Raw genomic sequence first — 11,709 nt, forward strand, 5'->3', positions numbered from 1 at the left:
CAAATGATTATTATATTATACACTAGTTGCCCATCAGATTTCGACTTCTGGTACGCCGTACGCGACAACAACATCATTTGCATCTATAGTCTGATTAGTTAACAGTATAATTGAACCACCTAGGAGCTACCACAGCGATTTTGCGTCCTCACCCGTCCGATCACGCGCTTTGACGGTCCAAAATCTCCCGTCCGGCTGAAACAACGCTCGGACAACGTAACCGGGCCGCTACTCCCGAGAACTACCTGGACTCCCTCTCGTGAACTGGGCTGCAGTGGGACATTGGGCTACTTTGTTGGTCTTGTGGGCTGCAAGTTATGCTCAACCTCGGGAGAAGACCGTGGAGGCGGAGGCACCACACCGCGTATGCCGCCACCATTACTTCGTGCAGTTAATGGCAATTGAAGGTGCGCCCTCTGTCATCCCATCACTGCCCTTCCGGTTCCCTTGCTTTTCTTGCTGTAGTCGATTGGCGTTTCAGATTTCTGGCCTACCCCACTTCTTCGATACTTCATGAGGTCCCCCTTTGATTTGCCTGCAAATAGGTTCTGATTCTTGTTGTTAGTTTGTTGATTAAAAGGGAATCATGGAGACCACGACAATGGCCGATGTGGAGGAGGAGCAGACGGCAGCGGCGATGGCGGGGAGATGCAGAGGAGGCATCTATGTCAACCGATCAAGGATGCGGAGGAGAATACGTATGAGCGAGTCAGCGGCTTCGGCGGTCTCTGGATGGCGCAAGATAAGGAGGCTGGTTCGACTGCTGGGCTAGCATCCTCGACGGCGGAGACTGGCAGTCCACAACAGGTGAACTTTATTTATCGCCCTTCAATTCCCATCTTTGAGCCCTCTGTATTGGAGTCTGGGTAGGGCGCCAGGTTGATTGAGGATCCAATGATGAAGAGGACACGGTGTGCACCTCTATTTCTTCATACCAGATGTGATCAAACAAATATTGGGTGTCAGTGGTTCCCCTACCTCTGGTTCACTATACTGACCTCCACTGTTATGATCTGATTTTCGCCAACCAGGTCCTTCCACCTAATACCTCAGCTCGGGAGGATGATGATCTTACTTTGCTAATGGTTACACTTACACATATGTTATTGGCGATTTACCAAACTGCAAAAGTTAGTTCTTTGATTGAAGGATTACAATAGACTGGTAGCACCAACTTATAAATTTAGTAGCAGTGGCTCTGTATGCGATAGATTTCTGTAAACTTCTATGATGTCTAGCGAGCTTAATAGCACGTTTATCATATTTTATTTTAGATGCATTGGAATATTTCCTTGAATAATAGGAAAATTCCATGGTTTTTTAATTGCAATGAATAGGTACACATTGCAGACTTGCAATGTCCCGCGCTGACAATAAAAATACACTTCAAACCTAGGAAAATGTTGAAAGGATGCAATCTTTTTATTCTACCTAATTGTCTTATGTATGGTTATTCAGGGTGGTCGTTTTGGCTTTTCTTCATTGGACTATCATTGGTTCATCATTTTTTACTGCTTCCATGGACTAGAAAAAAGGTTCAGATTTCTGGAGTATCACTGAATCACTAATTCTGGCATATGCTTTTGGCAATTTTAGTGCAACAGGGTATCAATTTCCTGTTTGTTCATTATTTTTATGTTTTTTTCCACCAATTTTGATTACCTTGCATTAGTTTAGCTTCAATTGAGTCTTGATTATTTCCTCACACACATATAATTTTAAGTGCTTTAATCTTGCAATATAAAGCATATTTGGTTAAGCTAGCATATCATTTTAGATGTTATCTCCTTTGCACTAGCAGCAGGACACTAGCATTCCATCTCTGGGACATCCTCAACTTACAGCAATATCTTTTAGATGACTGGCCTGCAATCTGCCGAGGCTGCACCTGCTTCCGTAAGAAGTTTTTGATAAAAATATTATATCTCTATCTTTTGACTAACCCAAGTGCAAATGTTTTTTCCAGGTCACCTGATTGTACATTGACTTGCTATTTCAGGTGCATATTGGATTTTTCAATGCTACTCTATGGCAGGATAAGTGTATAATAAACCTGCTGATTTGAAGTGACCGATAAATCTGAGATCGGAAAAAGGTGAGATCAGATTTTATTGGTTAGATATATCAGCGGGGTTTAATAAGCTTTTGTTGATCTTAATCACTTGGTTCTGTTGGCATGTCAAATTAAAATCAATTGCATTGTTGTTGTTCATATGGAATCCATGGATGGTGGACAATAGGTATGTGCATAATAACAAGATATTTTTGTTCCTATTTTCTGTTCCGATTCTTGCATATTTCTTAGATGATTGTTTGTGATCTGTGGGGGACATATTTAGTTTTAGTGTTGCACTTTATATTGACATTCACGTTTAGCCATTAAAATAAAGTGCTTAGTGCTCCAATGCAATACTTGGATTCCTCGAGAACGTGTCCTTAATTTAAGAGTTGAATGCTATACAAGAATAGAAGACTGAACCTGTTACATGATACATTTTGTAATGTTCTGCGTTCATTTTTTTTACTATGTTTTCATGAATGTGATCTAGAGAAAACGTAAAAAATATCAATCATCATCCCAGTGTATTAGTTCCCAATTCAGAAAAATATCCTATACATAATATGCAGCATCACATTATAATTCAAATGATTCAAGTTTTATCAAATGTCTCTATTTCTTAGTTTTTTCAAACATTATTTCCTAAACATGGACGGGTGCAAAATGTTGCTAACTACAAACTGTTATGATTATGAGAGAAACACTCTTGCATTCCATTACCCTGATATGCTGGGTAAATCACCATCACACAAATTCAGTACAAACTGTGGAAGATGGTGAAACCAAACATAGTGGTTGTCATCCCCTAACAGAGTGCCTCGCACAACAAGTTTGCGAGATACAATGTTATGGGATCTTGGACACAGATTAACTATTACTGTCAAAAGCAACACTCAGATTAGATGTCATTTCTCTAAAGAGGACACCTAGAGATGAGTAGTCAGTTTGATGTCGTGATCTCCTGTTTCAAAGTGGTAGCATCCATCTCCAGGACAATGTTACTGAATCCCATCGCTGCAGAATAGTGCAGAATATTCAGAAGGACTTGCTTCAGATTGGAGGGCACGCGCATTGTCCATGATCTGTAGCAATTGTTTCACGAGTTTCATTTCAAACGATGAAACCCCATCCCCCACTGCTGGTTTCCTCATGAAAAGTGGTGTCTGTATTAGCATATTTGGAGGAGGTAAGCTCCAGCGGAGAATTACTCTACTCTTTACTCCATGTTCTCTTTTCTTAAGTGCCATAAAATATGTTGCATGTTTGGACAGAAAAATCAGAGGATGTATTATCTTTCACGAGTAAGGCTACACAGAGGAGGTAATGAATCCCATCCCTGCAGAATAGTGCAAAATATCAGAGGTACTGTCTTTCACGAGTTGATTGTCACGGATTGTTTTTTATGGATGGACGTGTAAGTTGCAGATTTGGCCTTGCATCCTAAAATCATGGGAGGTCAAAAAGTTAAACCAATCCACGTCTGTATGTGCAGTCCATAGCATCCAGTCCGTAGGTCTAGGATTTCAGGTCTTTCACTGATCAGCAAAGCCACTTCAAGACAACTCAAAGTCGCATCTGGGCATGTACCCCAGACATTCTGTGCAATATGGTCGTATTCTCAATTTTTAACAGTGTTGTATACATGATGCATAAGTGAGGTGGATTTCAACATGTATGTAAAATCAGAGTATATTTTACCAATTAGATCTAAATATGATTAGTTTACCACTTTTGGATCACTCATATAAGCAATGTTAGAAATTTCCCAAGTTTGTTGGGATTTGCTTAGTCCTATCAGGCAGACATTTTTTCAGGAAATTTCAAATTTTCATTGTTCGTACATGTATTTACTACTAATTTTTTAAATTAACGGGCGCGGCAATGCGCGCGCTCATGGTCTAGTATGACTGATATGTAGTACTAGTCCAATTCGGTATTCTAGTTGTTGACCAATATCATGCCAAGGGAGAGAAAGTTCATAAACAAGTCCCAGTGGCACATAGTGTCGGCATCCAGGGCCACGTCTCACTGATAATTTGAGGTGGCATACATCTTGCAACTTGTATGCAACAGGTATTTGAGGGCCAAAATTAATTTGCAAGATCGCAGCGTATACGATAGAAAAAAATTGCACTACTATTGTACTCCACAATTTGAAGCCTCGTTGGAGAGGTGGTCATGTCTGTGTCTACAAGGACTAGTTCTATCAGACCGATCCACCTTTCTATATTTTATATTGGGCGGTCTTATTGGATGTCAAGGAAGTTGTGCTTGACCATTCTCGTTGTTGTGTGTGACCACGATACCACCAGTAAGCTTGGCTCTACTTCTTACCGAAAACATTTCATAACTGTTTGCATTCCCGCATATGGAGTTGCCAGTGATCTCGTTGATGAGTGCCCATGCGCGAGACCATATGCCTTAACTCGACGTACAATCTCAACAAAAGCAGTAGTTCCGATGTTTAACAAACTTTACCCGAGAGAGCCGAAATTTGTCGATTCATGAGTCAATGGGTTGTCTAGGGTGCTTCGAAGCAAATATTGCATGTACAAGTAGTGAAAGAACCGGAAATGCAATTTTGATCTCAGGTGCACATGCTCCTGCTACAGAGAAAAACATTTTAAAATATCACAAAAAATACGAACACAAATTTCACGCGTATATGTCAACAATCCATATGTGTATGCCAAGTTTCGCGCGAAACCGGTAGGTTTGGTGTCCTGTGTAAAAATGACAAGCAAAACGTCTTGCGAAGAGCTTATATTTAGCACCAAATTTTAACTTTTTTACACATGACACAAAAAGTATCGATTTTTCGTGAAACGACTTTGCAAACACATAGAATATCAAGATGTATCCGTAACATTTTTTATCGGATTTTTTTGACATTATATAATATGTTGAAATTTAATTTTAAAAACCAGGTGCATGTGCTCCCGGGAGCAGAAACAGCATGTCCTGAAAGAACAGCCTTTTTACTTGGCAGTGTCAATATAAATGGCATGTAGATGGGTGGATAGTCATATTTGAGGTTGTTGTATAACACAAGATCTTTGGATTCAATGCCCTTTTTTTTGTCATGGCAGGGTTCAACAATGACATCAAAATGCTTCAGAGCTATTTGATGTTCTCCGTGCATCCCTGAGTTTTCAGATTTTTCATGTGCTTGCGTATTATTTCAATTTATTTGGCTGTAAATTACTCCTCTCTTCTGAAATAAATGTTCCAAATTTATCTAGATTTTATATGCATCTGTATCTAAAATATGTCTAGATAGATGCAAAGTTTGGTAAAATTTCCAAAATTGTCTTTGACACATGGGCACCAGTGCTCTCCTCACTTTCGGATTTTCGAAAATTTTAAAATCTCATGTTTCTAAGTCTCAAAAAAATATGATGTTAAATATATAGATAGATATATACGGGTGGGGTGTATGCAAAAAAGTCCCGTTAAAAATACTTTGTATTTTGAACAATATAAAAATGACATATTTCTGACAATTAATGGTAGTAAAATAGTATTACAATAGTGTATCATTTTGTCAGAAATTTATTTTCTTGTATTTCCCAAAATTTAAAGTATTTTTCACCGGGACTTTTTTGCATACACTTCTCATGAACATATATATCTACATATTTAAGACCATAGTTTTTGAAAACATAAAAGTGTGAGATTTTAAAAAATTTAAAAACTAAAAGTGGCGGGAGCACTGGCATCCATGTGCACCAAGTTCATGTCCGTAAAATTTACGATAATTTATTTGGAACGAAGAGAGCATATTATAGTTTTCTACTCCATTCGTCCCACAAGGTTGTCTAAGATTTGTGTAAATCCGTATGTGTCTAGACAGTAAAGAGCATCTAGTACATCCAAATTTTAATAAATATTAGACAGATTTTATGGAACGAGAGAATATTTTAAATGGTCAAACTGATGCAAATAAATAGTAGAAAAAATCAAAATAAACTAGGACGAACATATTTCGTGCCAAAGCAAATGGCCGCGTAGGCCCACGCGGTGCCGGCGCGAACGTCGCTGCCAGTCCCACGCAGACGCGGTTGGGGGAGTGCCCACCCTACACGCGGCCGTGTCTGTTCTCGCCATGCCATGCATGCTGCCCCGCTATAATCAGCCGCCACCAACCACAAAACTACACGCGGCCGTGTCTGCTTCCGAACTGGAGGGGATCGATCGGGAAAGCCTTTTTTTACTTCAAAACTGGCATCGTTGTGCCAAGTTGCAGTTGTAGGCTGCTGTGAACGCAAGCAGTAGGGCCACATGCTCAATATTCTCGGGAGCTGCGCCTGCGTGCACCTATACAAGATCCTGACCAATCCCTACCGTCACTGTTTTCCAAACAGTGTTTGGGCCTACTCAAATATATAGTGGATAAACAGAGCTAAACAGCGCCTTCTGCCAAAATTACTCCTCACGGTGAGAAAGGTGCGCCCATGTCAGGTGCAGCACTGTTTCGTCGAGAATATGAACCTGATATTACTACAGTTTGGTTTTGGCCATAATAACATCAAATCGTTCACACACTTATTTTTATCTACCGCTCATGTCGAGTGCGTTGAGCGAGCCTATCCTATTTGGCTATTTCTCCATGTCTCCGTGGATAGTGCTTTAGCACACACCCCTGCATGCGAGTCTCTGTTGTCTCTGTCGCGTTTCACGTTTCCATTCAAGTGCTTTCCTAGATAACAGGGTTTATCACCGATATCCAATCTTTTTCTTCCCTCTAACAGTTAACATTTCTTAGCTCGTTCAACAGAACTGCTCCGTCCGTTGAAAAATAAGTGTTTTAGAGCATCTTCAGTCGCCGTCCCTAAAAAAACATCCGGAAATGATTTGGGGCACACATTTAAGACCGCGTCGGACAAAAAGAGACCAAAAATATGTAAAAAAAAAGACCCTTTCCAGCCGCATGCCTCAAACAGCGTCCGGATGCATGCATTTTAATAGAGGGGGCCAATTCATGTGGGAAAAGTAGGTGAGAGAAAGTGTGGGAAAAGAGAATGACATGTGGGGAGTAGGGGTTGCATGCATGCGTCCGAACGCTGTTTTTGTGTCCGACGTCCCTGGTAGGGACTCTATGTACAGAGTCTCTACCAGGGACGCTGGACATAAAATGGGACGCTATTTACTTTTGGAAACGCGATTTTCCCCATTTCCTGCCCGCTGTTCCCCAAACATCGCGACTGGAGATGCTCTTAATCCGTATCTAGAACTAAAGTACATCTAAATATACTTATATTTAGATAAAACTAAGATACTTACATTAGACGAAGGTAGTAGTACTTATCCAAAGAGTTTACGAAATTCACATATGTCAAGGCCGACTCGGAAATACTCCATTTGTCTCATGAAAATTGTCTGAGATTGGATAAAATTTGGATGTATCTAGATGCTAAGTGTCTAGATGCATCCAAATTTAGATAAATCTTAGATAACTTTCATAGGATGGAGAGAGTAAGAAATGCCCAGACAAGCAAAAATTAACAAAAGCTCATAGCATAAGATTTTGGTGATATTTCATAAATAACACAATAATCTTTCTTGCGTTTAGTCTAAGATCGGTTGTGGGTGGTGACCGAGAGCGACTTATAAGGCTAAGCGTGTCCCTCGTAACAGCCTAGTCTTTTCGGTGAGATGACTCGATGCCTGTTGTAAGTTCTCTCCCATATAGTATTTTTTAGTAAGGGAAATGCCCTGAAGGGCCCAGAAACTATTGGGGCTGGATCTCTCAGCCCCATTTTCTTCTTCTACATCTCTCTTGGTTTCTCTTCTTCTCATGAGCACACGCAAGAACACACACATACACGCCAAGAAAGAAGAAATGACTTTGCCAGGAGCACTTCCTTGGTGGACACCCGTCAATACTAGCATGCTACACCTAGCTCTTACAACACGATAACAAGATTAATAGGCTAACAAAAGGTGGCAGAAAAATTACATCAAGGGCCCTAAATAAAAAAGGCAATTGCAAAATAGCCCTCCAACTTTACACATAGAACCGTAAAATAAAAACTAGAAACACAATCACATCCTTATTCTCCATCGACGATGAACTCGAGCCTCAAAACATGGGCACCTACACACCATCGGGGAGGCGTGGCCCTAGCTCGGCCCTTGCTAGCTCCGTCTCTACACCCGATCTGAACACTGCATGTACCTGGAGAAAAGAGGTAGAGGGGCATGCTGGCCTAGATCGATAGAAATCTTGTAGAAGGAAGCCATGGAGAGGGAAAAGCAAAAATATCCATACAATCGTATAATCCAAGATATCAAGTATGTCTATGGAACGGAGGGAGTATATTTCACGTTTGACCCAAGGTTATGAGTGGTGTCGATTTCGACAAATTTGACATTTTTTCGAAAGTTCAGCATGATTTGACCTCTTTTTGAAAAATATTCAAAATCTGATCTTTTTTAGTAGCGCCTTCCCTAGGGCGCCACCCTCTTCGCCGTAGCGCCAGGAGCTCTGGCGCTGAAAGCGTGCCAGCGTGGCGACGCAGGATCCACAGTTCATGAGGTCAACTCCCTTGACAAGGGTGCTACGCTTTTAAAGTTCAACTCCCCTCGCAAGGACGCTACCTTCCCTTGAATGGCCGGAAATACTTAACCGCATACCCCTTCATCCGTATTTGAAATTCCAACAAGGTTTCACACTTCACTCCTTTTTCGATCCCATAACTTTTGTGATTCATATCCCGCTTCGAACTTGGCCTTCGTCCGAGCACAAAGGTCTCACCACCGTCTACCATAGCTTTATTTGCAAGACTAAGATCACAGAACAATGGTATCCGATGATCCCGACCAACTATCTTCTTGAAAATTTCGGCTTCTTTAACCGTGAACCCCTCTTCATCAAGCTCCTCCTCGTGACCTTCATCCTCCGATTCCGATGTGTAGCATCGGTTATAAGGTATGTCATGGTCCATGTCCTCTTGCGCACAATAAACATCCAAATCGACAACCTCATTGTCATTGGGATCACCCTCGGACCCGTCGCCCTCGTAGTCATCATTATCTTCTTCCATTGCCGTCGGGCTCGGTGGTTGGCTGATTTCTTGTTGGGTCATGACATCTTGGGTCATCGGAGGAGGACTACTTGTTGAGATGTCAACATCGGGTTCAACAAACGGGCTTCTACCATGAACTGTGGAGGCATGTCGTCTCAAGCCCAAATGCGGCCGCGACGATACCTTCTTTGTGGCAAATAACTCGAGATCCTTGTATTGCGATTCTGCCACCACCTCCTTGTATGCACTCCACCTTTCATCTGAGTTGAGCTTCATTGTCTTCCAATGATTATGCATACCAAAGGAAACATTATACCTTCCCTCCAATTCCATGTCACCGGTTGGACTCATCCATTTCAACTCAATCCTCATTTTCTCCACAGCCTCGGCATAGTTGGGACTTCTTTCAAACACCATCACAACCTCATCGAGGTCTAACTCGACATTACCTTTCATGAACTCGTCCTTGTCCAGATAGTGGACAATCACAATTCTCGCCATCTATAACCAAATTACAACAACCCAAATGCATCAACTATCCGTATATTACATGATAACACATGTATTTCAACAATAAAATAAGAAGATAGAATGGTGGCCAAATAGATCTAGGGTTAACCCTAACTACATCTATGTCACTCAATAGATTTAGGGCTAACCCTAACTACATCTATGTCACTAAATAGATCTAGGGCAAACCATAAACTACAAATCTAACATAGACATCATTGATGACCCACAAGTATAGGGTTTGTATCGTAGAACTTCCGATAAATAAGAGTGTCGAACCCAACGAGGAGCATAAGGTGTTGACAAGCAGTTTCGATGAAGGATTCACTGTAAATGCTCACAGACAAGTTTTCAGGGAGTTTTGATATAGCAGATAAATAAAATACAAGTAAGTAAAATGCGAGAATAATAATTGCAGCAAGTGGCCCAATCCTTTTTAGCACAAAGGACAAGCCGGTTTGTTTAGTTATGATGACCAAACGTTCTTGAGGACACACGGGAATTTAGTCTAGTGCTTTCACTTCATATAGTTGATTAATCTTCATTGTTTTGATAAGTGTTGTGTGGGTGAACCTATGCTAATGCACCACCCTTCCTAGGACTAATACATACTTGTGATTAAACCCCTTGCAAGCATCCGCAAATACAAGAAAGTAATTAAGATAAATCTAACCACAGCCTTAAACTCTGAGATCCTGCTATCCCTCATGCATCGATATACCAACGGGGGTTGATGTCTACTCACGCTTCTTTTCCTGTAGACAGTGTTGGGCCTCCAAGAGCAGAGGTTTGTAGAACATCAACAAGTTTTCCCTTAAGTGGATCACCCAAGGTTTATCGAACTCAGGGAGGAAGAGGTCAAAGATATCCCTCTCAAGCAACCCTGCGATCACAATGCAAGAAGTCTCTTGTGTCCCCAACATACCTAATACACTTGTCAGATGTATAGGTGCACTAGTTCGGCGAAGAGATAGTGAGATGCAAGTAATATGTATGTATATGAGTGGTAATAGCAATCTGAATAAAATATGGCAGCGAGTAAACATACAACAAAACAGTAAACAAACGGAGATTCGATGCTTGGAAGCAAGGCCTAGGGATCCTGCTTTCACTAGTGGACACTCTCAACAATGATCACATAATAGAACCACTCTACACTCTCTTGTTGGATGATGAACACCACTAATTGTGTAGGATTACACGAACCCTCAATGTCGGAGTTAACAAGCTCCACAATATTCGATATTCATGTTTAAATAACCTTAGAGTGCATGATAGATCATTGCAATTACACCAAGTACTAACATAGCATGCACACTGTCACCATCACACTATGAACGAGGCATAGATCACATCAGTACTATCATAGCAATAATTAACTTCATAATCTACAAGAGGTTACAATCATAGCCTACGCCAAGTACTACACGATGCACACACTGTCAACATTACATCATGGAGGAGGAATAGACTACTTTAATAACATCACTAGAGTAGCACATGGATGAATTGTGATACAAAACTCATATGAATCTCAATCATGTAAGGCAGCTCATGAGATCATTGTATTGAAGTACATAGGAGAGAGATTAACCACATAGCTACCGGTACAGCCCCTTAGACTCGATGGAGAACTACTCCCTCCTCATGGGAGACAGCAGCGTTGATGAAGATGGCGGTGGAGATGGCAGCGGTGTCGATGGAGAAGCCTTCCGGGGGCACTTCCCCGTCCCGGCGGCGTGCCGGAATAGAGACTTCTGTCCCCCAGATCTTGGCTTCGCGATGGCGGCGGCTCTGGAAGGTTTCTCGTACCGTGGCTTTTTCGTATCGATGTTTTAGGTCAGGGACCTTTATATAGGCGAAGAGGCGGAGTCGGAAGGTCGACGAGGCGGCAACACAGTAGGGGGGCGCGGCCCACACCCTGGCCGCGCCAGCCTATCATCTAGGGCCCACAGGGCCCTCCTCTGGTGGCTCTCGGGTGTTCTGGAAGCTTCGTGGGATTCTAAGATGCTGGGCGTTGATTTCGTCCAATTCCGAGAATATTTCCTTCGTAGGATTTCTGAAACCAAAAACAGCAGAAAACAGGAACTGGCACTTCGGCATCTCGTCAAT

General features: G+C 41.7%; 1 long non-coding RNA gene across 3 annotated transcripts; it reads left to right on the forward strand.

Moving 5' to 3' along the window:
- Positions 1 to 190: 190 nt before the first annotated feature.
- LOC127333760 (uncharacterized) lies at positions 191 to 4,135 on the forward strand. Of its 3 annotated transcripts, none has more exons than XR_007871518.1 (4): positions 191 to 1,896; positions 2,000 to 3,245; positions 3,331 to 3,379; positions 3,485 to 4,135. It is a non-coding gene; the product is annotated as an uncharacterized lncRNA (long non-coding RNA). The 3 variants fall into 3 exon arrangements; XR_007871574.1 differs by having other exon boundaries at positions 191 to 807; positions 1,805 to 1,896; positions 3,331 to 4,135; XR_007871542.1 differs by having other exon boundaries at positions 3,331 to 4,135.
- The last annotated feature ends 7,574 nt before the right edge of the window (positions 4,136 to 11,709 follow it).

This window comes from Lolium perenne, chromosome 5, assembly GCF_019359855.2.
Source record: "Lolium perenne isolate Kyuss_39 chromosome 5, Kyuss_2.0, whole genome shotgun sequence".
NCBI lineage: Eukaryota > Viridiplantae > Streptophyta > Magnoliopsida > Poales > Poaceae > Lolium > Lolium perenne.